Below are 26,527 nucleotides of genomic sequence, written 5' to 3'. Positions count from 1 at the left end.
TTTATTAGCCACGATTCTGAATTTTACATATGGGTCTCCACTAAAGATAACCATGCTATTACGTAACTGGCATGAATTCTTGAAGAAAAGTTTCTAAAGTTCCTCTTAAAGGACCAACTATCTTTAGAGATTCATCCAAACATAATATTTGTGCTGTATACTGGAGACTAAACTATAAAGAGAGTAGTCAGAACTCCTTTTCAGTCCACTCAGCAGAAGGAATTGTATGCAATCATTCTAGCTCTTACTTATTATCCAGGAGACATAAATATAATATCTGATTCAGCCTATTCAGTAGATGTCGTACAAAGAATTGCCACAGCCCAATAAAATTTGTAGCCTCCAATATATATCAGCTCTTTAAGGAACTTCAAGAGCGAGTGAGAAAGCATCCAGGTAAGATTTATATCTTGCATGTCTCCTCTCCTAGTAGACTTCCTGGTCCTATATTTAATGGTAATTCAAAGGCAGATAGCCTTCTAACCCTGTTGGCCAATACTCCTTTATCTCAGGAAGCCCAAGAATCTCATTTTAAACATCATCAGGCTGCTCCAGCTTTATGTTTAAAATTTGGAATAATAAGAGAGGATGCTAGGAGCATAGAAATCCTGTATAGCTTGCCTTCCTTTCCACGCTCCTACACTGGCTCCAGGAAAGAACTCTTGTGGTTTGAGAGCAATAAAATTTGGCAAATGGATGTGACCCATTATAAATCTTTTGGTCGTCTGTCTTTTATCTATTTTGTGGTAGACACCTTTTCAGGATTCACTTTTGCAATACTAGCAGCAAAAGAGACAGCCACTAAATTCCTTATACAAGCATTTGCAATTATGGGTGTGCCACAAGCAATAAAAACAGATAATGGACCTGCATATACTTCTAAACATTTTGCATACTTTTGTGCACAGTATAAGATTTTCACACCACTGGCATACTCAAGGACAGGCAATAGTAGAGAGGAGAAACAGAGACATTAAGACGCTCCTCCAAAAACAAAAGAAAGGGGAAGCCACAAATAACCCTAGAGAACTTCTAAATCTAGTTCTATTAACTTCTAGTTAAATCTAGTTCTATTAACTTCTTAATCTTTGACAAAGATGCACTGGCTCTGGCAGACAGGTTTTATAACCCACGGGAAGGGCAGTGTCCAGTGGGAGCAGCTCCACTATCTTTAGATAATTGCCAGGTGATGTGGAGACCCCCACAAAGTAGTGAATGGAAGGGACAAATTAGATTAGCTGCTTAGGGGAGAAAGTTTGCTTGTATCTCTACAGATGGAGAAGGAATCAGATGGGTACCAAGAAGCCATATTTGCCTTGTCCATCAGAGAGAGATGAAGGAGAAGACCCAAGAAACATCGGGTGGTTCCATTGCTGACTGTGCCCACCACTGAAAGAGCATGGCAATTATGGCAATTGACTCATGGACACAAAAATTGTTGAACTTCAAAACCCTCAGGAATCATTGGATTCTCTGAGACATAATAAGACTGCTACAGGACTTCAAAAACTTGCAGGGATCATTATGAATGTAATGGATAATAGACTGGTTTTGGACTATCTTTTGGTTGCTGAAGGAGGCGTATATGTGATTGTTATTTACATACCTTCTTTCTAGGACTTCTGGAAATATTTTACAATACCATATTGATTCATATTGTTTGTTATATCACTACTTGCATGTACAGTTCATGTTTGTTACACCACATTGAGCCTGCACTGGCTGTGGGGAGAGTCATCACTAATAGCCTGTGCTTTATTGCTATGTGCTTGTGTAATACCTCCCATGCTGATGGGTTTGTGCATACCTGTCTCTAGTAAGACCCTTCAGCCCAGAAACCCACTAACACTATCTGGCTTGACTCCCATTTCCCTTAAGTGTTTTTCACCTCCTTTCCTGAGAAATCAGGGAGGGCGTGATCATTTCCTTTTGGGAGTTCTCACCTCCCTGAGAAGTCAGCGATGGCATGACCAACTGTGTTCTAAAACAAAAGAAAGTGGAAGGTTATGTAAAGGGCTGAAACTCTGAATAGGTGCACTTGAATTAGACAACCAAGCACTTAAAGCTAATTACCTATTCAACAAGGACTATTAGCATATGTTTGGAATTGCTCTTCTCACAGTTAATGCTGGCTCAATGTTTAGGGTTAAGAGAATTGTGGGTAAGGATTAGGGGGTGGAGAGAGATAGGCCAGAGAACTGCACTTGGCCACAGGACAAGGAAGAGAAAAGTGTGGAGATTCTGGACTCTAGAATCAAGGAGGGATCGTTGACAAACTCCTGGCAATTTTGTCCATCTCCTTCCCTTCTCCCCCTAAAGTCCAAAGACTTTTACTTATCCTAACTCTGGCTGATCCTGAGGCCTCCAGAGACCTAGCTTAGACTTTACAAAAAGGAACCAGTTTAAGAAGGAAAGTAGATTCAAGGGTAGATTAGCCAAAAGGAAAGTAAATTTTAACCAGAGAGGATGGATTGCAAAAAGGAAAGAAAGAAAGGGGAGCAGTGAATGAGAAAGTAGAGATAAAAAGTATTATCAACTAAAGGCCTCATTTCTAAAACATATAAAAAATTGACTCAAATTTATAATACAAGCCATTACCCAGCTGATAAGTGGTCAAAGAATATAGACAGTGTACAGATGAAGAAATTTAAACCCATTTCTAGTCATATGAAAAAATGTCAATTCATTATCAATTAGAGAAATGCAAATTAAGACAATTCTGAGGTACTACTTCACACCCCTCAAATTGTTTAAGATGACAAGAATAGATAATGATAAATGTTGAAGGTGACATGGGAAAACTGGCACATTAAATGATCTAATCATTTTGGAGAGCAATTTAGAATGTTCCCAAATGTCTATCGTACTGTGCATACTCTTTGACCCAGTAGATACAGATACAGATACTCTACTGAGTCTGTATCCCAAAGAGATCACAAAAGAGGAAAAAGAATCCATATATGGAAAAATGTTTGTTACAGGCCTTTTTTTAGTGGCAAGGAACTGGAAATTGAGTGGATGATCATCAGCTGGGGAATGGTTGATTAAGTTATGGTATATGAATGTGATGAAGTGTTTTGTGAAAAAATGATGAGCTGGCTGATTTCAGAAAAGTCAGGGAAATATGAGGGAAATGAGCAAAACCAAGAGAATACTACACACAGTAACAAAAGATTATGTGATGATTAATTCTAATGGATTTGGCTCTTTTCAACAATGAGATGATGACTCAAGGCATTTCCAATACACTTGTGATAGAAAGTGGCATCCGCATCCAGAGAGAGAACTATGGAGACTGAAAGTGGATCAAAGCATAGTATTTTCACTTTTTGTTGTTGTTTAGTTGATTTTTTTTCCTTTCTCGTGTTTTTTTTCCTTTTTGATCTGATTTTTCTTGTGCAGTCTGATGAATATGGAAATATGCTTAGAAGAATTGAATATGTTTAATCTATATTGGATTGCTAATAGGAAGGGGAAGGAAAAAAACTTGGAACACCGTTTTGCAAAAGTGAAAACTGTCTTTGTATGTATTTGGAAAAAGAAAACACTTAAAGTATTATCAACTTTTTAAAGGATTTTAGCAGATAAAAGAATGAGAGATATAAGACAACAGTTTGAAGGGTTGGAAGGATATTATGATTTTTTTTTTTCAGACAGGTGAGGGTAATTCAAAATAAACATGTAACAAATTCACAATGGCCACTCTCTTTGCCAAAAGGTAAATTTACTTAAGAGAAGAGGTTACCAACAAAATGAATTAATAAAATAGGTATTAGGAGTGGTAAATATGAAATAGAGTTGGGAGAACAATAGGATTACCAAGGAATGGAGTTTGGAAGAATCCATTAAAGTAATATGCCATAAAGTATGAGTAGGCCACTAACTGGTAGGCTAAATCCATAGAGCAGATTAAAAGGAGAAAGATGCCATTAAAGTATGAGGAGAGAGTACTCAAATCATGTTTAGTCCTGAAAAGATCTTATTAAAGATCTTCATCATGAGCACATTTTTTTTAATTAGGAGAAATATAAGTTTGGGGACTCCTCAAAGGAGGAGGGCAAGTAGCAAAGGAAAAATTAGGAAGCTCAGAGAGAGTAATGTAGGCCCAGTAGACCAAGTTCCAAACCTATGAAAAACTATGCTAATCAATATTTCAAAGCATGTTTAAAGATGCCCAGAGGTTGGAGGAATATAACAGAGGCTGATAAAGAATTCTATCCTTAAAGTCACTCTATACAAACTGGATAGTGTGGGAGTTGGTTATGCCAGATAATAGCTAGATGGGCTTCTTCCTCATATGAGAAGAGAATAAGTTCAAAGTCCACACCAAAAGGGAGACTTTTGGCATGTTTGAAGTCAGCTAATTGGGAGAGGCTAAAGATTCAAGAGAAAAGGAATAAGATTAAAGATACAATTCAACAGAGAAGACAGGAGGAGAAAAGTTAATATATAGGAGGTCACACAGGCAAAAAGAAGGACCACATAGTTGTCAAATACCACAGAAAAGGAAGAAAAACTGAGATTTTTTTTTTAGTCAAGAAAGGCAAGCTCCTATGTTGGAAGTAGGGATCGCTGCAACAGGAGGGCTTGTGGAGGGAAGAGATTTTGAATTATTTCTGTGGGGATTGAGTAAACCAATTTTTCAGTCAATTTTCAATCATGTATAACTCTTTGTGAGACCATTTTGAAAGTTTCTTTGCAAAGATTCTAGAATGCTTTGCTATTCCTTTTCCAACTTATTGCATGGAAGAAGAATTGAGGCAGACAGGGCTACACAGTTATAAGAATCTAAGGCTAGATTTGAATTCAAGAAGATGAATCTTTCTGACTCCAGTACTGACATTAAATCCACTGAGACACCAAACTGCCCAAATAATAGAATTAGGGAGGAATAAATTTTTAAAAATTGTCTTGCAATGACAATAGAATCAGTTATAAAGATGGATAAAATGTTATAACTAACCTTGTTTACCCTGTAGGGCCTAAGGGAACAATTCTACTCCCCACTAGAAGCAAGGAGCAAGACTATAGGGAGTCCTGGGTCTGAAGTCAGGAAGATGAGTTCCAAACCAACTTCAGACACTTAGGAGCTATATGACCTTAGGACAAATCACTTAATCAGTCTCCTTAACTGGAGAGTGTGCTTAATGCTAGCTAAACAATTCAAGTCACTGATAAAAATGTTCAACAGCACAATATCCCAATCAGTAATAGTAGAGTTCTTTCTAAATTGATATCAAACCGTTAATGACTTCTGTTTAAATATACAATTCAACTAATTACATATCCAACTGAAGGTAAAATTACCTAAATGAAGCATCTGACCACTATATATACATATATATATGCATATGACAAAAATATGTTATCCTAAGAATTATTGAGGACAGGTTACCAAAAAATAATAATCTAGCATTATTTTAGAGCCAAGTATCTAATTATATACCTAGAATAGATTCCCATGTAACTACTAAGAAAGGTGTTAGAAACATTGGCCAGAATTTCAATCCATGATCTTGTTTCAAATAATAGCCCACTCTGTTTACCATCCGGTAGTTTAAACCATTCTCCCCTTCCCCACCAAAAAAAAAAAAAAAAAAAAAGGACAAATTTTCATAAACTGTAAAGTTGTACCGTATTGTTTTTACTGCAATGTTGCTATGCTAATCAATATTTCAAAACGTGTTTTAAGACGCCGAGAGGTTGGAGGGATAGATAATAGAGGCTGATAAAGAATGCATCCTTAAAGTCACTCTAAACAAACAGCATAGTCTGGGAGTTGGTTATGCCAGATGGGGACCGTATTGTTTTTACTGCAAAGTTGCAAGCCCACGTCTTTCTGTTTATCTTAGTTGATTCATGGGTCAGATAGGAATTCACCAACAGAACAAGATATCATTACTTCATACATGAACTTATGATAATGTTCAAAAGTCACTACCACTCACATGGCCCCATTCATCCAAGCAGTTCCTGGAGTTCATCACCTTAACAAGTTGGAGATAGTTCTCTAAAGCTCAGGGAGAGATTCAATCATTTGCTAGAGAACACACGGTGGAAATGTTAGCCCACAAGGCTGGATCTCTCAAGGTCTCGCTTTACTAAGTGTCTGCCTGAAGCACTCCAACTTTTAAAATTCTGGGTTGCTTCCTCTTTGCCAAATGCTACTCAATAGGGAATTAAGGAGGAGAGGAAAGAGTGGGAAGACTGAAAAATATGTAATTTTCTCTTTCATAAAATCGCCACAAGAATCGCCCCCCCCCCGCCCCCATTCCCCCTCCCTTCCCCCATTTCCCTTCCCCCCCTTCCATTCCCCCTCCCCCCACCTCTCCCCATCATCACCGAAACCCGGCAGCAAAAGAGAACCAGTCGCATGGACTAGGTGACAGAGGACATGGCAGCGAATACCTGTCCTCGGTTACTCCTCCAAAGAGTCTCTCTAGGTAGGTCGGCCAGAGGCCAGAAACCTGCCGCCTCCCCCGGGCCCCACCATCCGCGCCCAATCCCTAGGCATAACCCTTTACCTGCGCTCCGCCCGCACCTCCCCCAGCCCCGCTGAGTTTCGCGCAGAGTTTTTCTATCCAGACGCCTCCCAATTGACCAATCGCGGCTCGAGGAAGGCCAGACCCGCCTTCTTCTCTCTCCTCCCCAATTCTTCTTCCTAGCTCAGCCGGAAAAAAAAAAAAAAGCTAAGGCAGGCAGATGGTGGAGCGTGCGCGATCGGAAAAAAGGCGAGGCAAAGGAATTTTGCCCGAGCATGCGCCGGGCCCTGAAGGGGAGGGGTGTAGAAGCGGTGAAAAAGAGAGAGGGGCCTAATGAAGAGGGCCTGAGAGAAGGGTTAACCCGAAGGAGCATGCGCGAATTGGGGTGTGTGGCTCTGTGGCATGAACAGGAGCTGGGAGCTTTGCATTAGTTCCGTTTGTTCTGATTCTTGGGTGGTCTAAAAAAGAGGGAAGTCTACAATGGAATACTCATCCTGAGGACCTGCTAAGGAGTACTTGTTTTTTATTTTGCTTGCTGATAAGAGGTTTCAGAAGACTTAAGAGATCAATAGAGCAGTGGGATCTCTCATGATTGTAACCCTAAGTGGCACGTTTTTAATTCCCTCCTGAGTACTTCTATTGAATGGGAATTAATTGTAAAAAATAATAATTAATTAATTAATTAAAAGATAAATTAAGGGATAAGATCTTGATTGGTTACACTGTAAGAATGGGTACTTGGACGGGCCTCTGCTTTTGCCATACCTCTGCCCTCATTCATCTAGGCCTTTCTCTTGTTTACTGGGATAGAGAGAGCTTAACTGCAGTTTCTGGCCCTGACTATTAATAATGACTTGCTTTGTTTGGCCATTGAATATCCCCTCAGGGTTCTTTAAGACCTTGTTGAACTTTTATGGTTTTTCTTCAAAAGTCTCTCTCAGAATCCTGAACCAGCTGAACTCTCCTGTGGTTAGACAACAATTCTGTTTAACCACTTAACATAAATTAGCTTGTACAAAGAAATATTAACTCATAGATAGTAGCAGGAACCAAAGTATAAATATTTCCCCCTAAAAGCTTAGGGGCATACTCTCCCTTACTACTAAATCCACTAAACGCTGTAGGGAATATGGACTGTAAACTTTGCTCAGTTTTGACATAGTCTTGGCCCCATCAAATTCCTGTCAACTGTGGCATGATTACCTTTCGAGTCCTCAGTTTCTGTTGGCCTAGTATTTTGTTTCTAGAAGCAACAAGGCTATGGCTCTAAAACCCAGCCTAAACTCAAACTCCACGATTGCTGATCTTTCAAAACTAATCCCTTGCCTTTGTAGCTGTTGTTCAGTCCTTCAGTCCACTCTTCTCTTTGTGACTCCAAGAACTATAGCCCTCCATGACCTTCTGTCTTCCCTATTCTCTCAAAGTTTTTTCAAGTTCATGTTCCATATTTTTGTGGCATTATATGTATGATCCTGGGCAAGTCACTTAACCTGTTTGGCTCAGTTTACTCATCTATAAAATGAGCTGAAGAAGGAATTGCAAACACTCCAATATCTCTGCCAAGAAAACCCCAAATGGAGTCACAAAAACTCAGACTGAAAAATCCTTCACCTAAAATAGCTTTTAAGCTGTCATTTATATAGCACTTTAAAGCTCCATGTTTTACAAGTATAAAATAATATATCCTCAAAATAACCTTAAAAGTAGATGCTAATGATGTGGTTAGTGCAGTACAGAGAGTTGTGAGAATTGGGGTGGAATCCCCTCAGCACTCGGATCCAATGTGAAAGAATTCATGAATGGCAAAGTCTGAATGGCAAAAGGGAAATTTATTGGCACTGAGAAGTCAGCTTTGCTAGGAAGACAGCTTCCTTAGTGGCAAGAGAAATAACAAAAGGTTATCATTGAGACGAGGGTCTGTTCACAGCAGGCAGGAGTCCTGGCAGGCAGCTTTGTCAAGAAGAGAGCTCCATTGGCAAAGCATAATTCCTACTTAGGACTTCTGCAAAAATTTGGAGTTCAGAAGAGTCTCTGAGGTACCTGGGGACCCTTATGTTTGGTACTGTGCAAATGCGATTGAGTGGATGGTAGATGGTGCTGCTGAAGGCCACAGGCATTTTGTACACAGCTTGTTCTGTGCTAGTTTCTGGCATGTGCAGAAGCTGGTAGGATGTTTTGCATTACACTGAAGTATGTGAAATTCTTAAATCTGGACTCTGCCTATTCTCCTGACTATGCTAAATCACATGGAGGGAGTAGGAGAGGGATGAGTATTGATGTTTTCCTGTTCCATTCCACTGGGGCTTAAGACCTCCTGATATTTTGCTGAGGTACAGCTTGCTGCTAGCTTGCTGTTCTGGATTGCATTTTTCTTTTATCTGAGTAAGACAGATATTCTTCCTGATCTTCCAAATTTCTTGGACTAAAATATTGTTTCATCTGATTTAAAAAATTTTTGTTAGTATTTTTATTATATTCAAAGACAGTTTTTAATATTCACCTTTGCAAAACTTTCTGTTCTAAATTTTTCTCTCTATTTCCCCTTTCCCACTCCTCAAGACAAGCAATCTAAGATAGGTTTAACATGTACAATTCTTTTAAATATATTTCAATATTCATTCAGAAGAAAGGGGAAAAAAACAAGCAAACAACTACAAAGATGAAAAGACTATGCTTTGATTCACAGCCTTCATACTTCTCTGCCTAGATGTGGATGGCACTTTCCATCACAAGTCTATTGGAACTGCCTTGAATAATCTCATTCTTGAAAAGACTCAAGTCCAACACAGCTTATCATCACATGATCTTGTTGTTACTATGCACAATGTTCTCTTGGTTCAACTCACTTCTCAAATATGTAAATAATTGAGTCAAATTTTTAAAATTCAAGTTATTTCCCAATTGATAAATAGTTGGAGAATATTAAGAGGCAGTTTTCAAAGAAATCAAAGTTATCTATAATCATATGAAAAAATGCTCTAATTCACTAGATTAGAGAAATGCAAATTAAAACAACTCTGAGTTACCACTTCACATCTATTAGATTTTTCAGTATGACAAAAAAAAAATGATAGATATTTGAGGAAATGTGAGAAAACAGGGAAACCAATACATTCTTGGTGGAGCTGTAAATTGATCAAACCATTCTGGAGAGCAATTTAGCCTATAAAATTGTGCATATCTTTTTTAATTCAGCAATACCACTGCTAGGGCTATGTTTCAAGGGTAAATTTTTTTAAAAAGACATTAAAAAACTCATTTGTACAAAATATACTAATCCTTGTGGTGCTTAAGAATTAGAAATAAAAGAGATGCCCATCAATTGGGAAATACCTAAATAAGCTGGGGATATATGATTGTGGTGAATTGTAATTGTGCTAAAGGGAATGACAAGCAGGATGATTTCAGACCCTATGTACGAGGGGTCCTCAAACTATGGCCTGCAGGCCAGATGCGGCCCATTGAGGACATTTATGCGGCCCACCGGGTTATGGCAAAATCAGACTGGAAGTGATGTTTAACCTAAACTCTCATTAGCAACGCACACTGGCACTGGGCTAAGGCTGCAGAGACAGAGTGTGAGGCAATACAGAGATGAGGTTAGTTCCCAGGCTGGGGTGTATGGTGTGGGGAAGGGAGAGAGATGCAGAAGATGGAGAACTGATGGCCTGCAGCCTTGTAAAGTAACAGAAGCCACCACAAAAGCCACCACAACAGACAGGTGCAAGGGATGTACAGTGCATGCTGCACATGTCACAGCAGCTTCAGGGGGAATATATGGGCTGTGTCTGGTGCATGGGTATAGTAACAGTTACTTGTTACTATAGTAACAAGTCCCAGTTTGACTCTATCATTGTCATCATGCTGTAATGACAATGTAACGGCTTCCTCTCTAGCACATGTTGTGGTACTGACTGCTATTGTCCCCTAGAATGAGGCTCTGGCCCTGTATCCATAGTGACCTCATGTCTGGCTGTTGTGGTCATCAGTTTTATCATTGTGTGTATGTTCTGTAGTTTCATAAAGAGATGGAATATTGCTAACATATGTCATCACCTTATAATCATGACCTAGTCCCCCCCACACTTACCCTGAGTATGAGGGGGTGCAGAGCTAGTGTAATCTTCTTCCCCCTCCAGATTCTTAAGGTCCTTATACACTTGTGCAGCTTCAAGTCACATTATGACCTCCCCTGGAAGCTCCAATATACAATTTGTCACTGAAGCTCATTCTGCACATACAATATATCACGCTTATATACATATATGCACAGTCTTGCCTGCGATTATGATAAATTACAAGTGCAGCACGTATGAACATACAACAATGAATCATGAGAATTGATCCCAGGATTCAGAGGAAGCCAGGGCATTTGGGAGGGCCTCCTGAGTAATGACTTGTCTGCAGTAAAGGTCTGAAGCGGGAGAGAGAATGCGGGAAACAGAGGCATCACAGTGCAGAGGCAGCTTGGAGGAAGTTGGGCATTGCAGTTTGTATGTCTCTGTGTGGGCAAAGTTATTGCTGGTATATTGTTTTTGTAGTGCTGTATATATATTGGTATTTTCCAAATAGCAATTTGGAATCCCTTAGAAATAATGATGTCAAGAAAAGGGAAAATTGACTTGGATTGTAGGATATTCAAAGAACAGTGGACTTATGATTACTTTTTCATGCAGTACAAGGAAAGTATGTCTGATATGCCAGAATATAGTGTCTGTGTTCAAAGAATATAATTTGTGTCAACTCTATGAACCTCAACATAAAGATAAATAAGATTTTTGGTTGGAGAAGTGAGAAAAGATAAAATATTAAAACTGAAAAATAGACAACTCAGCAAAATATTTTTGTGAAGCAGAAGCAGCTAAATATTTCATCACTGTGAGCAAGTTTTCAAGTTGCCAAGCTAATAGCATGCATTGGCAGACCATTTGTGGAGGGAGAATTTGTTAAAGAATGCCTTCTTTCTGTTGCCAAAGAGATATGTCCAGAGAAGGCCGATTTATTTAGTACAGTGAATCTTTCAGGACCTACAATTACACGGAGGATTGAAGAAATGGGAGACAATCTGCATCAGCATTTGCAAAACTACACACACAAAAAAAAATTCATATTTTTCTTTGACACTCGATGAAAGCAATGATGTTTGTGATTCTGCACAACTTCCAATTTTTATTCATGAGATGAATGATTATTTTGAAGTCATAAAAGAGCTTGCTGTACTGCAAAGCACCAAAGGAACAACCACAGGAGAGGATATCTATGAATGGTTTGGAGCTGGACTGAGCTAAACTAGCCAGCATGACAACTGATGATGCCCCTAGCATGGTGGGGCCTAAGAAATTGCTTGCATTAACCAAGGATGGACAAACATAACCATTCTCATCCAATAGCCATACACTGCCTCATCCACCAGCAAGTACTGTGTAGTAAATCACTGAAGTGGGACTCTGTTATGAAAATTAGTGGTATCTTATGTTAACTTCATTAGAGCTAATGTAATAAATCATAGACAATTTCAGGAATTTCTGTCTGAGCTAAATGTTGAGTATGAAGATGTTCTATATCACACAGAAGTCCATTGGCTGCGTCGAGGGAGGTTTTAAAATGTTTCTATGACTTACTTCCACAGACTTTTCTGCTTTCAAAAAACAAAGAAGTACCAGAGCTCAATGATGCAGAATGGAAATGGCACCTTGCCTTTCTGACAGATGTAATAGAGCTACTCAACAATTTCAATATGCAACTTCAAGGAAAAGGGAAGCTCATCTGTGATATGCAATCACATGTCAAAGCATTTGAAGTAAAATTAGGCCTCTTCATCAAACAAGTGAAGGAGGAAAACTTCTTCCATCTCCCCACAACTCAAAATTAGCAGAAAAACCGCTGATTGCATTCCCAAACAAAACATGTGGATTCATTGGAAAAATTGCAAAAGGAGTTCCAATTTAGATTTAAAGAGCTTCATCTCCATGAACAGGTCATACAGCTTTTCCATATTTCCATAACCCATTTTCTATTGACATTGAAAATGTGGATACAATTTACCAAATGGCTGAACTGCAGAATTGTGACTCTCTGAAAGAAGTATTCAAGTCAAGCAGCCTTCATAATTTCTATGCATCTCTCCCCTCTGAGATATATCCTCATCTCAGGAACCATGCACTCAAAATGGCAACCATCTTTGGCAGCACTTATGTCTGTGAACAGACTTTTTCTAGAATGAAACATTTGAAATCTCCAACCAGATCAAGACTAACCAATGCACATTTGCATCACTTGTTACCATCAGCAGTGACAAATATGGAACCAGACATTGACCATCTCATTAGCCAAAAGCAGGCCCATAGTTCCCACTGAAATTCTGATAAGTTTGTTGATTTAACTTTACTTCATTTTAAATACTGTATTTGTTCCCGTTTTGTTTCTTCGCTTCAAAATAAGATATATGCAGTGTGCATAGGAATTTGTTCATAGTTTTTAATTTTTACTATAGTCCGGCCCTCCAACAGTCTGAGGGACAGTGAACTGGCTCCCTATTTAAAAAGTTTGAGGACCACAGCTAGGGACCATAGCTCACCAGACCTTTTATTTTCCATGAACTTCTTTTTACTTATTTATTTTTATTTAATCAATTCATTTTTAATACATATCACTTTATGAATTATATTGGGGGAGAAAAATCAGAGCAAAATGGAAAACCATGGGAGAGGGGAAAAAACCAGAGAAAAAAGTGAACATAGCATGTCTTGATTTACATTCAATCTCCATAGTTGTTTTTCTGTATGCAGATGACATTTTCTGTTCAAAGTCTGTTGGGAATGCCTTGGATCACTGAACTATTGGGAAGAGACAAGCCTTTCACCATTGATCATTGCACATTCTTGCTGCTGTTGTGTACAATGTATTCCTGGTTCTACTTGCTTTGCTCAACATCAATTCATGTAAATCTTTCCAGGCCTTTCTAAAATCATCCTGTTCATTATTTTTTATAGAACAATAATATTACATTATCTTCATCTAGCTCTGGAGATTTTTTTTTAGGGAGTTTAATTTCTTTTTTCTAAATTGGGACTATTTGAGTAATTTATTTCTACTTCTGTTAATCTGAGCAATTTATATTTTTGTAAATATTCATCCATTTATGTTAAATTATAAGATATGCTGCCATACAGTTGGACAAAATTGGTGGTAAGTTCACTCTTTTCTTTTTTGATGTTGATGATTTCAATTTTTTTCTTTCCATTTTCTATTCAAATTAACCAAAGGTTTATCTATTTTGATGGGTTTTTCCCCATAAAACCAACTCTTAGTTTATTAATTAATTCACTAGGTTGTTTTCTGAGTTTCAATTTTATTAATCTCTCCTTTGAGTTTCAAATTTGGTATTTTATTGGGATTTTAAAATTTGTTCCTTTTCTAGCTTTTTTAGGTGCATGTCCAATTTATTGATCTCCTCTTTATTTTATTCATGTAGTTATTTAGAGATATAAAATTTCCCTTAAGAACTGCTTTGTCTGGGTCTCATAGGCTTTGGTATGTTGTCTCATTATTGTCATTCTCTTGGATGAAATTATGGATTGTTTCTGTGTTTTGATGTTTGACCTACCCATTCTTTAGAATTAGATTATTTAATTTTCCATTGGTTTTTAGTCTCTTTCCATGGTCTTTATTTAATATAATTTTTATTGTATTGTGATCTGAAAAGGAAGAATTTACTATTTCTGCCTTTCTGCATTTGATTGTGAAGTTTTATGCCCTAATACAAAGACAATTTTTGTGTAGATGCCATGAGAAAAATGTATATTTCTGTATCTATTCAGTTTTCTCCAGAGATCTGTCATAGCTAGATTTTCTAGAATGCTATTAAACTCTCTAATTTCTTTCTTGTTTGTTTTGTGGTTAGAGTTATCTCAATCTGAAAGGGGAAGGTTGAAGTCCTTCACCAATATGGTTTTGCTGTCTATTTCTTCCTATAATTGGCTTAATGTCTTCTCTAAGAATCTGTATGTTCTATCACTTGGTGCATATACATTTAGTATTATTACTACTTCATTGTTTATGGTACCCTTAAATAAGATATAATTTCCTTCCTTAGCTCTCTTAATTAGATCTATTTTTACTTTTGCTTTATCTGAAGACAGAATTGCTACCCTGTTTTGTTTTGTTTTTTCTTCAGCTGAAGCATAATAAATTTGGTTCCAGGCTTTTACCTTTATTCTATATGTGTCTCTCTGTGACAAATGTGTTTCTTGTAAACAACATATTGTAAGATTCTGTTTTTTAATCCATTCTGCTATTTGCTTCCATTTTATGGGACAGTTCATCCTATTCATATTCACAGTTATGATTACCAGATCTGTATTTCCTTCCAAATTATTTTCTCCACTGTATATATTTTTGTTCTCTCTTTCCACCCTGTCCATAGTGGTGTTTTGCAGTTTTTTTGACTCACCCCTCCCATTACCTTATCTTCTATCACCTCTGCACACTTCTCTCTCTCTCTCTCTTTTTTTTCTCTTTAGTGTTTCTGCCCTTCCTTCCATCTAACTCTTCATTTTCTTTACTCTTTCTTCTACTTTTTTATAGGGTAAGATAAATTTTTATCCCCAAATGAGAGATTAAGATATTCCCCCTCTGAGCCAAAACTGATGAGATTAAGTTTCAGACTATGCTCATCCTCTGCTTCTTTCCCTTAATTGTAATAGGTGTTTTGTGCCTTTTCATGTGATCTAATTCGTCCCATTATAATCTCCTCTTTCCTCTTCTTCCAGTACAGACTTTTCCTCACCACTTAATGTCTTTTTTTTTGATATCACATCAGAGTCCATTCACAAACACACATCCATATGATGTTCCCCCTTTGTCTGCCCCTGATACCATCCTCAAGAATTACAGATATCATTTTGCCATCTAGAGTTGTAAACATTTTAACCTTTAAATAATATATAATTTCCCCTTTTTTATCTTTTTATGCTTCCCTTGAGTTCTGTGTTTGAAGATTAGATTTTCTGTTTAGTTATGTTTTTTTTCAATAGAAATGATTAAAAGTTTATTACTTCAGTGAAGATCCATTGCCTCCCCTGAAAGATGATACTCAGTCTTGCTGAATAGTTAATTCTTGGTTGTAATCTTTGCCTTCCGGAATATGGTATTAGGCCTTCCAATCCTTTATCATAGAAGCTGCCATTTTATCCTCATCTGAGTTGGTGTTTTGTTTTCCCTGTCCCTGTTTCCTGTCATAGTAGCTTTCTATGGGCAAGGTTCTTTTCTATTTCTTGCTTACTTTTTTTTTTTTTTTTTTTTTTTTTTTTTACTTTTCTTTTGGTATTTCTTCTTTTTTACTTTTATCCTTGATCTCTCTGCCTAAGTCTGGCAAAATCTTAAGTATAATCAACTTGCATGGGAAGTGAATGCATTGTTAGTTCTTGGCATTACCTTTCTTTAAGTTTGTCATGAAAAGTGATCTTTTCCAACCCAATGCCTGATGTTAAAATTTCCAAATTTGTTGGCATAATGAGTGCAGCACTTTAATTTTAAGCTTCATTTTTTAGGATTTTGAATAGTTCAGTTGGTATTCCATATCTTCCACTAGCCTTATTGTTAGCAGTGCTTCCTAAATTCACTTGTCTTCACTTTTCAGGAGGTATATGGGACCACATTAGAAAAACAAAAAATATGAGACTATATTAATAAAAAACACAATTTTAAAAAAGCAATTATATGAAGCAATGCAGAAAAAGCTTTTGACAAATACAGCACCTCTTTATGTTAAAAACACTAAGAAGACTAAGGAAAAAATCTACATTTCCTTAATGTGATAAATAATATCTGTAATAACAAGCTCGTCTTATTTGTAATGTAGTAATACTAGAAAAATAAGATCAACCAGAGCCCATTATCTCTGGTATTATTTATTTGATACAGTTTCAGAAATTCTATTTATAACAATCAGGTAATAACAACAAAAAAAATTTTTTGAAAGATTGTGAATGTTAACTCTAGGCCTTCATTGCATTTGTGAATATCCTTCTTTCACTCTGCATTCACTATTGCCAGTCTCTGCTAATTCCCAGTCCCTAAGAGAAATCTCCAGTCACTGTCTTTTTCAGTGCTTAAACCAATTTTACCAAGCTTACCTCTGTCTGAGGTCTTCAGAGATGTCTGGTCATCATTTTATAGGAGTGCTGGAGAACAGTCATGTGCAAGCTCAAGGTCTTTTATTCACGTGTTCACATCCTGCTTAGCTGACTTCCTGCTGATTCCCTCTGAACACCAGGTCAAAGAGAACCTGCTATCTCGTCCCATGGCTTAAATAGGGTCTATGAGGTCACACAAACAGCCAATTAGAGAAGGAGACACCTTCTATCTCATTGTGGCCAGACTTCCCACTTACGGGGTAGTCTCTGTTTACTCCCAAAAATCACTTCTGGGAGTCTCAAGTATTATTGCCTCTTTACTTCCTGTTGCACTTGTATGTGACCCGACTCTTACAAAAAATTAAATGCAAATTAGGAAAGAATTTTTTTTAGATGATATAATGACTAACATAAAAAACCCCAGAGATTAAATTCTATTTAAACTTTAACAAAGTTGAAGGTTTAAGAAACAAATATGAAGATAAAGAAATATCTATTCAGGTGTAAATGAAGCATTTAATACCAGGAATTATGAGTCTGTGAGTAGCACAACTGCATATGAAAAGGCCAGTTATGACTGTATCACCTTTGCTTCAAGGTACAATTTTTGTTTTGTTTTGTTTTGTTTTGTTTTATATCAGATCCAATAGGAGTCTGGAAAATGTAACTAGGTGATTGTAAGGTTCCATAAGAGAGGCCAGGCAATCACAGTTAGGATGTAACTAACTATGGCCTATGGCCTGGAGAGCCCAGGACATGATTGGCTATGAGTACATAGGGACTATCTTCATGGATGGGATCTCCAGCAATTGCAAAAATCCTGAACACTCTGAAATCGAGTCAGGAATGTGAAGTATCTCCATCTCCGATTGGCTGTGCCTGTGACCTTATGGATATAAGCTCAGTGCGGGAGGAGCCTGAGCCTTTTCACCTAGAGGTCTGCCAAAGAGAAAGAGCTAAGAGAGTGAAGGAAGTCATAGAGTAGGATGTAAACCACGTGAATAAAGTTCTTAAGCTTGCCTGTATAAATTCTCGGGTGATCTGTTGTGCTTTAACTGCATCCATATGAGATAGCAACTAGAGGATTTCTGAAGGCCTCAGGAAGAGGGAAGCTTGATATTAATATTTACCAGAGATTTCTCTGACTCCTGGGAATTAGGGGAGACTGGCAATAGCAAATGCAATTATAGCATGTTGCATGTGGCTCCCAGAAGTGAGGGCTTTAGATTGTCAGGCCTTGAAATATTAATTATCAAAAAATTAATATTCAAGAAGGCACAACAGTTCCTCATCAGGAAGAGAAGGTAGAGATGCATTATGGGTCAAACTGTAACCAAACCCAAGAGTATAGTTGTAAATACAGAACAAGCTTATGAGTTAGAAACTAGAACGGGTGATTCTTTAATAAAAAACACACTAGAAGAAAAGGAGGAGAGTTCCCCAATTCCAAAGAGCATGTATTCCTCTTACCAGGATACGTGCCCTCAAGTGATCAAGGCAATAAAGAAAATTACCTCCTACACCCTTTAAGTACAGCTGAGCAAGAGAGGATGGATGAGGGATTAAACAGATAGAACAAAAGATGCAGGAACTTCAAGCAGAATCAGGAGACAAAGCAAAGGCTAGATTACAGCAATTAGAACAAGAAGTGCAACATTTCCAGCTAAAAGCTGAAGCAGAGAACAGAGAAAGGATTAAGTTAGAGCAGAGAGGAAAGCAAGAACTCTGGTCACAGGCTGAGCTGGAGAAGAGACAGGAGATTGCTTTGCAAAGACCAGCTGTTTTTCCTATAGAGCATAGAAAAAAGCCACCCTCTACATAGCTTTACAGTAAGGTTTAATAAAAGCAGCTGCTGAAGAGGAAGATAAAATGCTGTAGGATTCTGATTGGGGCCTACAGGCTTATCCTGTAGAGGACAATGGGGCAGGAGGTTGAACATATGTTCCCATCCCATTTAAAATGTTAAATGAGGTCAAATAAGCTTGTGAAAGCCATGCCAGAACTCGCCCAATACTATGCAAATTTTACAACTGATATCAAGTAGATATTCCCTTACCTGAATGATTGGAAATGTATTGCATCTGCTTGTTTTACTCCTGGTCAGCAGTTATATGGCTATCAGAATTTACTAAATCAGCTAGGAAATATGTTGTGGCCAATGACGATTAAGATCCAGAAGAGTCTGTACTTATAATTACCAGCACAGGCTATAATTCCACAACTCAGGCTCAGATATTATACATTGTGAGTGTGTTTGCACCTATTTCACAGTGTGCTATACAGACTTAGGAGAGAATAGATAAGGAGGGGCTGGTACAGCAATATCTTACTTCAATAAAACGGCACCTGAGAATCTATTCAAGATTATGTGTCCGGATTAAAAACAGCAGTTGACAGAGTTATAGGGAAAAATAGTGCTTCTGAACTTCTTTTCAGGCAACTGCTAAAAGAAGGAATGAATAAGGTATGCAGGCTTATAGTGGCTGGACTTTCTAAAGAAACTCCTATTGCCGAAAATATAGATAGATGCAAAGAAGCACATTATGAGGCTGTTAATGCCTCAGCTATAGTTCAGGGAATCACACAGAGACAGGAAGATAGAAGGAAAGAAATGCTATAACTGTGGCAGAAAAGGACATTTCCAAGCTCAATACCATAAGCAGCTAATAGGGGGCAGAAAATCCTTTTGCTTTGCTTGTGGCAAGATAGGCCATGTTGGCAAAATTTTGTAGGTCTAGGAAGAAAAATCATACTATGGTTCAGGGAAACTGGCAAGGGGGTCCCATGAGGACCCCCCCACATACTAGATAGATTAGGAACCTATCCAGAGAGGAGCTACAGGATTTGAAGAAAATTATGAGACCTTAATGAGGAATATGGACAGTACTTGGTGAATTCAGTTGAGGGCTTTAATATCAACCCATAGACCACTGCACGTGTTGAGGTACAACCCAAGGCTGGGGATAGATTAGTAATTGAACTCTTGGACTATGCATCTGTGATTGTACATACTATGATATTAAAACATATGGAACCATTTACCTTAGTTACCAATCCTCATCCATATCCTGTGAACTTAAAGAGAGATCATCCAATTGCCAAAGCACACCCCTTACATTCCTTTGGTGAGGTGAATTTTACTGAAATTATTGGGCAAGAAAAACCCATGTGTACTATTTATATAGAAAACAGGCTATCCCTAGGAATGATTGACACAGGGGCTGATATATCTGTTATAACAAAACTTGATTAGCCTCCTGAATGGCCACTACAAACCCAAATAGTAACAGTTAATGGAGTAGATGGAATGAAACATGCTTCCCACTCTAGTAGAATACTTCATTGGGAATCTGAAAATCAGAAAGGTATTTTTAGGCCTCTTGTCATTGCAGGGCTCAGAATCTCCTTGTGGGGAAGAGATTTACTGAAAGCCCTTTGGACAGCATTATACATTGAGGAAAATTAATAAGGGTCACTGAGAAGATCCTGGCAGTGCCACCCTTAAGATGGAAACATGACCGTCCAATATGGGTGGATCAGTGGTCCTTCTCAAATGAAAAACTTACTGTTTAGAGATCCATTATTATGGAACAAGAGAAATTAGGTCATATTGAGCCTTCCTTTAGTGCTTATAATTAGCACTTATTCACACTTATAATTAGGAAAAAGAACAAATCATGGTACATGTTAATTGATTTGAGAGCTGTGAATGCTGCCATGCAACCCATGGAAGCCTTACAAACAGGCCTCCTATTTACTAATATGGTGGTTATTGATATAAAGGATTATTTTTGTTCTATTCCTTTGCATCCTACAGACAGGGAGAAGTTTGCCTTTTCTGTTCCAGCAATTAATTTACAAGCTCCTGCCACTGGGTGGCAATGGAAAATATTACCACAAGGGATGGCTAACAGTCCCACCCTTTGTCAATGGTATGTAGACAAGGTTCTTGCTCCAGTTAGAAATTTTTATCCAAAAGTTTATATACTCCATTACACAGATGATATACTGGTGGCCACTAAAGAAAAGGAACAGTTGCAAAGTATTGTGCAACTCATTATTCAAATATTGGCTCAGCAGAACCTTGTAGTGGCACCACATAAAATACAAGCTAAGCCTCCATTTTTCTATCTTGGGCACATTCTTCAAGACCTTACTGTGTCTAAAGTGCCTCCTAAGTTGGATGAGAGCAAATATAAAACTCTTCATGACTTTCAACATTTAGTAGGAATTTTACAAAAGTTGAGGTCCCCTAATCCGATTCCCCCTTCTGTTATGCACCCTTTTTATGATATTTTAAAAGGTCCTTCTGCTCTGACATCACCACAATCATGGTCTGCAGAGGCTTGTGCAGTATTACAATCCATTCCCTTGTGTGCATGTATCCTACTTCTAGAATTGATCCTTTACAGCCTTTGATGTTGTCAGCATTTGTTGATAAGCCCTTTTTTTTCTGTTCCTCACCAAAGTGAGCACCCCACATAGTGACTGTACCCTACCAGACTTTCATGTATTCTGATCAATAGGATTGAAGGACTTTGTTCCTTCTTGTGGTAATGTTGCCAACAGGCCGTGCTTATCTCAGGAGGACCTCCTCAATTAGCTCTTGGTATACCAGAACAGTAGTAAGTACTTGCTATTGCTCAAGATAACTTAATGTGGACAATTCTGTCACAGCTTTGTCTTTTAGCAGCTTTGCATACTTCTCAGCCACTTAGACAATTGTACAAAAGATAAAGAGTAAGTATTGCCACTGGATCGCTTTCCTTAGAACCAGTGCAAGGCCCTAATGTTTTTACTGATGCTACCAAAGATTACAGGGTTACTATATACAGGGAGGACACTCAAGAAGAGACATACGTCCTTGACACCCCCTATGATTCTACATAGAAAAATGAGTTATATGCCATCATACATGCCATGCAACAGTATAAAGAGGCTATTAATATGATCAAAGTCTTTATGCCTGTCAAGCCATCCAACAGTTACCACATGCGTATATAAGTGACAGGCACTCTACCATCTCTGATCTTCTTCATCAGGCTCAAGAAGCTTTAAACAGCAGAACCGCACCTCTTTTTATAAAGCATGTTAGGTCTCATACTGATAGCACTGATACCATATTTGAAGGCAATAAGGTAGCTGATGCCCTCTTTTATCCTTTATGTGGCCAGTACTATGATTCCCCTGCCCATCAGGCACATGCTTCATTTCGTTTATCTGCCCACTCATTGTGGAGGCTGTATGGCATCTCTAAAGCAGATGCTGCAGCTATTGTTCATTGTGGTACTACTTGTACTCCTTTTCACCCTGCTCCTCGAAATACCACAACAAATCCTCTTGGTGATTCACCCAATGTCCTATGGCAAAAGGATTTAACTCAAGTTAAAAGGCAGTGCATCCATGTAACCGTGGATACAGTTCCTCAATTCCTCATGGCTTCACTCCAATCAAGAGAAGCAGTTAAGCATGTAATCAGCCATCTTTATCATTGCTTCTCCATTGCAGGAGTTCCATGTGCACTTAAGACAGATAATGGACCATCTTATACATCTGCTTTTAGGTCCTTTTGCACTGAATTTGGCATTGCCCATTCCACTGGCATCCCATATAACCCTATGGGCCAAGCCATTTTTGAATGGGCTAGTCGTACTTTTAAGATGCTCCTATCTAAGCAAGAAAAAGGAGTATTGAGGTTTACAAGACTCTCTTCACTATAGGGTAAAGTATCAGTGAACAAGTCACTTCTATTTAAGTTGGCTTGTCCTGAGATTACTTTTCATAGAATATGGAATATGGTGGATGGTTTTTGATGAGGTGCGAGAATTGAGGGTAAGAGCATCAAAGGGATTCCCTTTGGTCAGGATAGGTTTTGCGAAAGAATTTGCAAACCCAAATAAATACAGGCTCAAGGTTTGTGGTAAAAAAAACAAAACAAACAAACAAACAAAAAAAAAAAAAACAAAGGTTTATTTATTCTAAGAAAGCAATACACTAACAAGACAGCTTTTTTAGTGAACAAATTCCTAATTAGGAGTTTAGCAAGGGATTACACTGAGAAGAAAATATCTTCATCAATGGGCAAAATCCTGTTAGGACTTCTGCAAAGATGGGTTGACAAACCCTTGGATATATCAGGTTAGTCTTGGCCTACAGCTGGGGAGCAGTTTGAGTGACTATGCCCCAGGCTGAAATTTCCAATTGAATGAAATTACTTATCTTGAATGGGTGTGGCCCTCTCAGAGGCCAGGAGAGTTTGAGAGTCAGGAGCATCCTTCCCCCAAAAGTTCCTTTCCAACCCTACCCCCAAGATTAAAGGGAACACTATTGTATCAGCTTGATCCACTGCCAGGACAGAATGGGTTGTTTATTTAATCACTAGGATGATTCTGTATAGGACACCGCTGCTGACAAGCTGGGATATGCTTGGCTATTAGAATATCCTCTCTGTTGCAATTTTTGGACTTTCTTTTCAATGGGCAGCTGTTTTATCTGTCACCTCTACCCTGAGTGTTAGGTAAGAATTACTATGTTCTATCAAAAAGTATGTGCTCTCTCAAAAAATGTAGAGATGAGGCTAGGATTTAGGCTAGAATTGACAACAGGCTTACCAGTTAAGTTTCTTCAGGTTTGTCACTAATTTAAAGGCATTATCTATAGGTGGAAAACAGGGCAAAGCCTCTCCCCACCATATAAACAGTGAATAGCCATGGGAGAAGCACACAAGCAGATTGTCCATTTAACAGTCTGTTTATATTGCACATCACCCAAGACAGTCTATTTCAGCTGCTATACTGGAGCTGTGTCTGCTGTGTCTGGTGTCACAGTCAGGAGGGACATTGCTGCCATCAGCATCTGGAGGGCTGCTGACATCTGGCTGGTCCCTCTGGGCTGTCATCTGGTCCTTCTCTTCTTGGCTCTCCAGATCATGGGTGTTTCTGGTAGGGATCCACTCCTCTGCTGCTGGGTCTGCATCTGGAATAATAAGAGCATACTAACCTTGACCCGACCTGGGCCTTTCCAAATGCCATCTAAGCCCCTCCACATTACTTTGGAGAAAGGGCTCTTGTTCTTGATGGCCAATCTGTTAGTTAAATGCGCTTTCTGCATGTGTCAGAAGTGCATTGCTGGGGTAAGATCCAAGGAATGTGAAAATTTTAAATAATTATATGTATGTATCACGGCATTTAAGTGGGCCTGTGTGAGTCAGGAAGAGGGTGAAATTTATGACAATTCTGCATAGAACAAAAGGACATCAAGTTCATCCAAAATTGTGAATTGCCTTGGCCACATGTATTTCCTACTTTCTTTATAATGATTTTCCCTGCCTAACTCCTCTTAAGTGCCTGACTCTTTGTGTATTTGTAGGTGAAAATACTTCAGGTTTTAGAGAGAAATGTTTTCTAACTATTTTTCTTGCTATCTATATGATTCATATGGATTATTTGTACCCAATCCACAGTAGAACACTCTAAAATTTATTGGTCTGATCAACTATATAACATTGTAATTTGACTTTAATATGGTGATGTCATTTTGGTCCTCTTCCAATTTGAAAAATTCTTTTTCTTTTTTTTTTCTTTTTCCTTTTTCCCCTTTTCCTTTTATCTTTCTTTCCTTTCTTTTCTTTTCTCTCCTTAAGAAAAAAGCAACAACCTATTTTTGACTAGGAGGTACCAAACTAGGCTCCCACTATATACTGTTGTCATTTATGAGGAGATCAGTATGTTGATCTAGAAGGCCTTAACCTTTGCTAAGAAAAGAGCCAGGCCAAATTGGAAGAGTATTCAGCCATCCAGTGACCAGAAACCTTGTGAATTAGTGGCAGGTTCAGCAGATAGTAATCTTCAAAAGAGATATGCTTCACCGTTGAAGGCTTTGCCACCCTGTTTCTAGGTTAGCTTTCTAATTTTGGGCCTAGAAGGTTCTAAATTGACTGGAGAGGTTCTTTACAGTCAAATGTGTGATGCAGTAGATGGAACATGGGCCTAGAATCAAAAAGGTCTGAGTCCAAATTTGGATTAAAAGAAATTTTACTAGCTGTGTGTAGGTCACTGAACTTCTTTCTATATTAATTTCCTCAACTGTAAAACAGGGATGATAATAGCATCTACCATCTATCATTATAACAACCCAAGGTTGTTGTGAAGATTACATGAGATGATATTAATAAAGTGCTTGGGACAGTGCCTGAACTATTAGTAGGTAGATAATAAATTATTTGTTCTTTTCTTCTTTCATTCCTTTTATAGATTGATTCTTTCTTCCATGCTTCATCACAGATAATATGGACTGGTGCTGCTCTGGTATAAGGTGGTTTTTATTGGCAAACTTGAGGATCTGAACAGAGGAGTATCTGTCATAAAGGAAAACTGAAGCACAAAGGTACAATTAATTTATTAGTAAGACTAGTGATTGCTAGTGAGAGCTCAGGCTCCTCAGTAGCCAAGAAATGCATTTGACAATCAAAGAGCTTTTTATGCAGTTATTATGTAAGTTCCAATCATACTAACTAAATTTAAGACTATAATTTGTTCTATCACAAAGATGGAGGAGTGAGCTTACATTTGACTTGACTCATAATTAGGAAAGAAACAGAGATAGGAGAAAGAGGAATTCTGGGCTGTGGACTTAGTCCCAAAATCATAAATTCAATAATTATGAGATTTGCTACACAAAAAAATAAAGACAATAAATATGTCCACAGCTACTCTATGATATTATGATGGTGAGGAAAAATAGGTACAATTAGAAAAATCAAACATAGTAAAATAAACAAACTAAAACACACCAGAAGGTGGTACAGGTTTTACATGTGAACAATGAATCCAAAAATCCTCTTCAATCCTGATTGTAGTTAGAGTGGTTTTGGGCCCTTCCCAAGCAGCTTAAATTTCTCTATTTCTTTGGAAGTTCTTCAGGAATATTTTGTTTCTGGGGTGGCAGTCATGAAACAAAAACTCCAAAGGCCAGGTTTGAAATATAATTCCTGCATCATGAAGTTCTTTCTGTCTATTTTGTACTTGTCATATGTAAGATGCAATACATGTATCCCCAAGGAATTTTCTACACATTGTGGGGGGTAAGTTTTATTTTTATGAGAGGGTACAAATTTCACCTTGGTGTACTCCTGAAGTAGTGTTCAAGTCCATTGTGTATCCATTCAGGTGAAAATAAATAGGTGTTGGGAATCTGGGTGAATGGGGACACTAAAGAAAGCAGAACACAAATCTATAACTATAGAACAGGTACTTCAAAGAGAATAGAAGAGGCAATGAAGTAGGGGTAAGTATTATTAGATGTCTAGGTATAATATAAGAATGATTAATACATAAATCTTATGCATAGCAAAATACAAGTCTACAATCAGGACCTTGTTGCAGTTTTTTTTTTTTTTTTTAATAGACAAAATAAGAGTGGTACACTAATACCTTGTTTCCTAAGTGACTCATCAGTCTCTTAAGACAAAGGGTACTAAAGAATAAATATTGGGAATGCTTTTTTAATAGTAACTTAAATTGAAAGAGCATATATTTTTAAAGTCCCCTAACAAAAGACAAATTAGACCACAGGAGTTAGGAATAGCTGATGGGTGAGTAGGGTTCCTGCCTTCCTTTTTCTGGAAGGTAGAAGGCAATACAGGAAATAGTGGAAAAATCTTCTCTTCCTCATCAGCAAGATCTATTAATACAGAGACCATAGACCAAGAATATTCTGGAAGGTGCAGAGACAAGAAATTGCCAGGAAGTCATGACAATGAAACCCTTGATTGACACAAAAGATCATGTCCTAGCAAATTATCTGATACTTCTGATATTAACAAAAAGAATGTTGTACTGAAAGAGGGCTTATAGTAAAAGTTTGTGGTGATGGAATACACTCCTCTGTAAAAATTGTTTCCTAGCTTTC

At 37.9% G+C, this 26,527-nt stretch overlaps 1 protein-coding gene across 2 annotated transcripts in view; it reads right to left on the bottom strand.

The window, feature by feature from the left end:
* LOC141556502 (mirror-image polydactyly gene 1 protein-like) overlaps positions 1-6,635 on the bottom strand; it is a 259,090-nt gene extending 252,455 nt beyond the window's left edge. Inside the window, exon 1 of one of the 2 annotated variants that reach the window (XM_074290699.1) lies at positions 6,525-6,635. The gene's annotated coding sequence lies outside the window, so the exon portion shown is untranslated. The other variant, XM_074290700.1, reaches the window with a different exon arrangement.
* Positions 6,636-26,527: the final 19,892 nt, after the last annotated feature.

This window comes from Sminthopsis crassicaudata, chromosome 2 (genome assembly GCF_048593235.1).
Source record: "Sminthopsis crassicaudata isolate SCR6 chromosome 2, ASM4859323v1, whole genome shotgun sequence".
In the NCBI taxonomy this organism is placed as follows: domain Eukaryota; kingdom Metazoa; phylum Chordata; class Mammalia; order Dasyuromorphia; family Dasyuridae; genus Sminthopsis; species Sminthopsis crassicaudata.
Note: the sequence above shows the minus strand (reverse complement) of the source record. Positions and strands in the feature narration are given on the sequence as shown.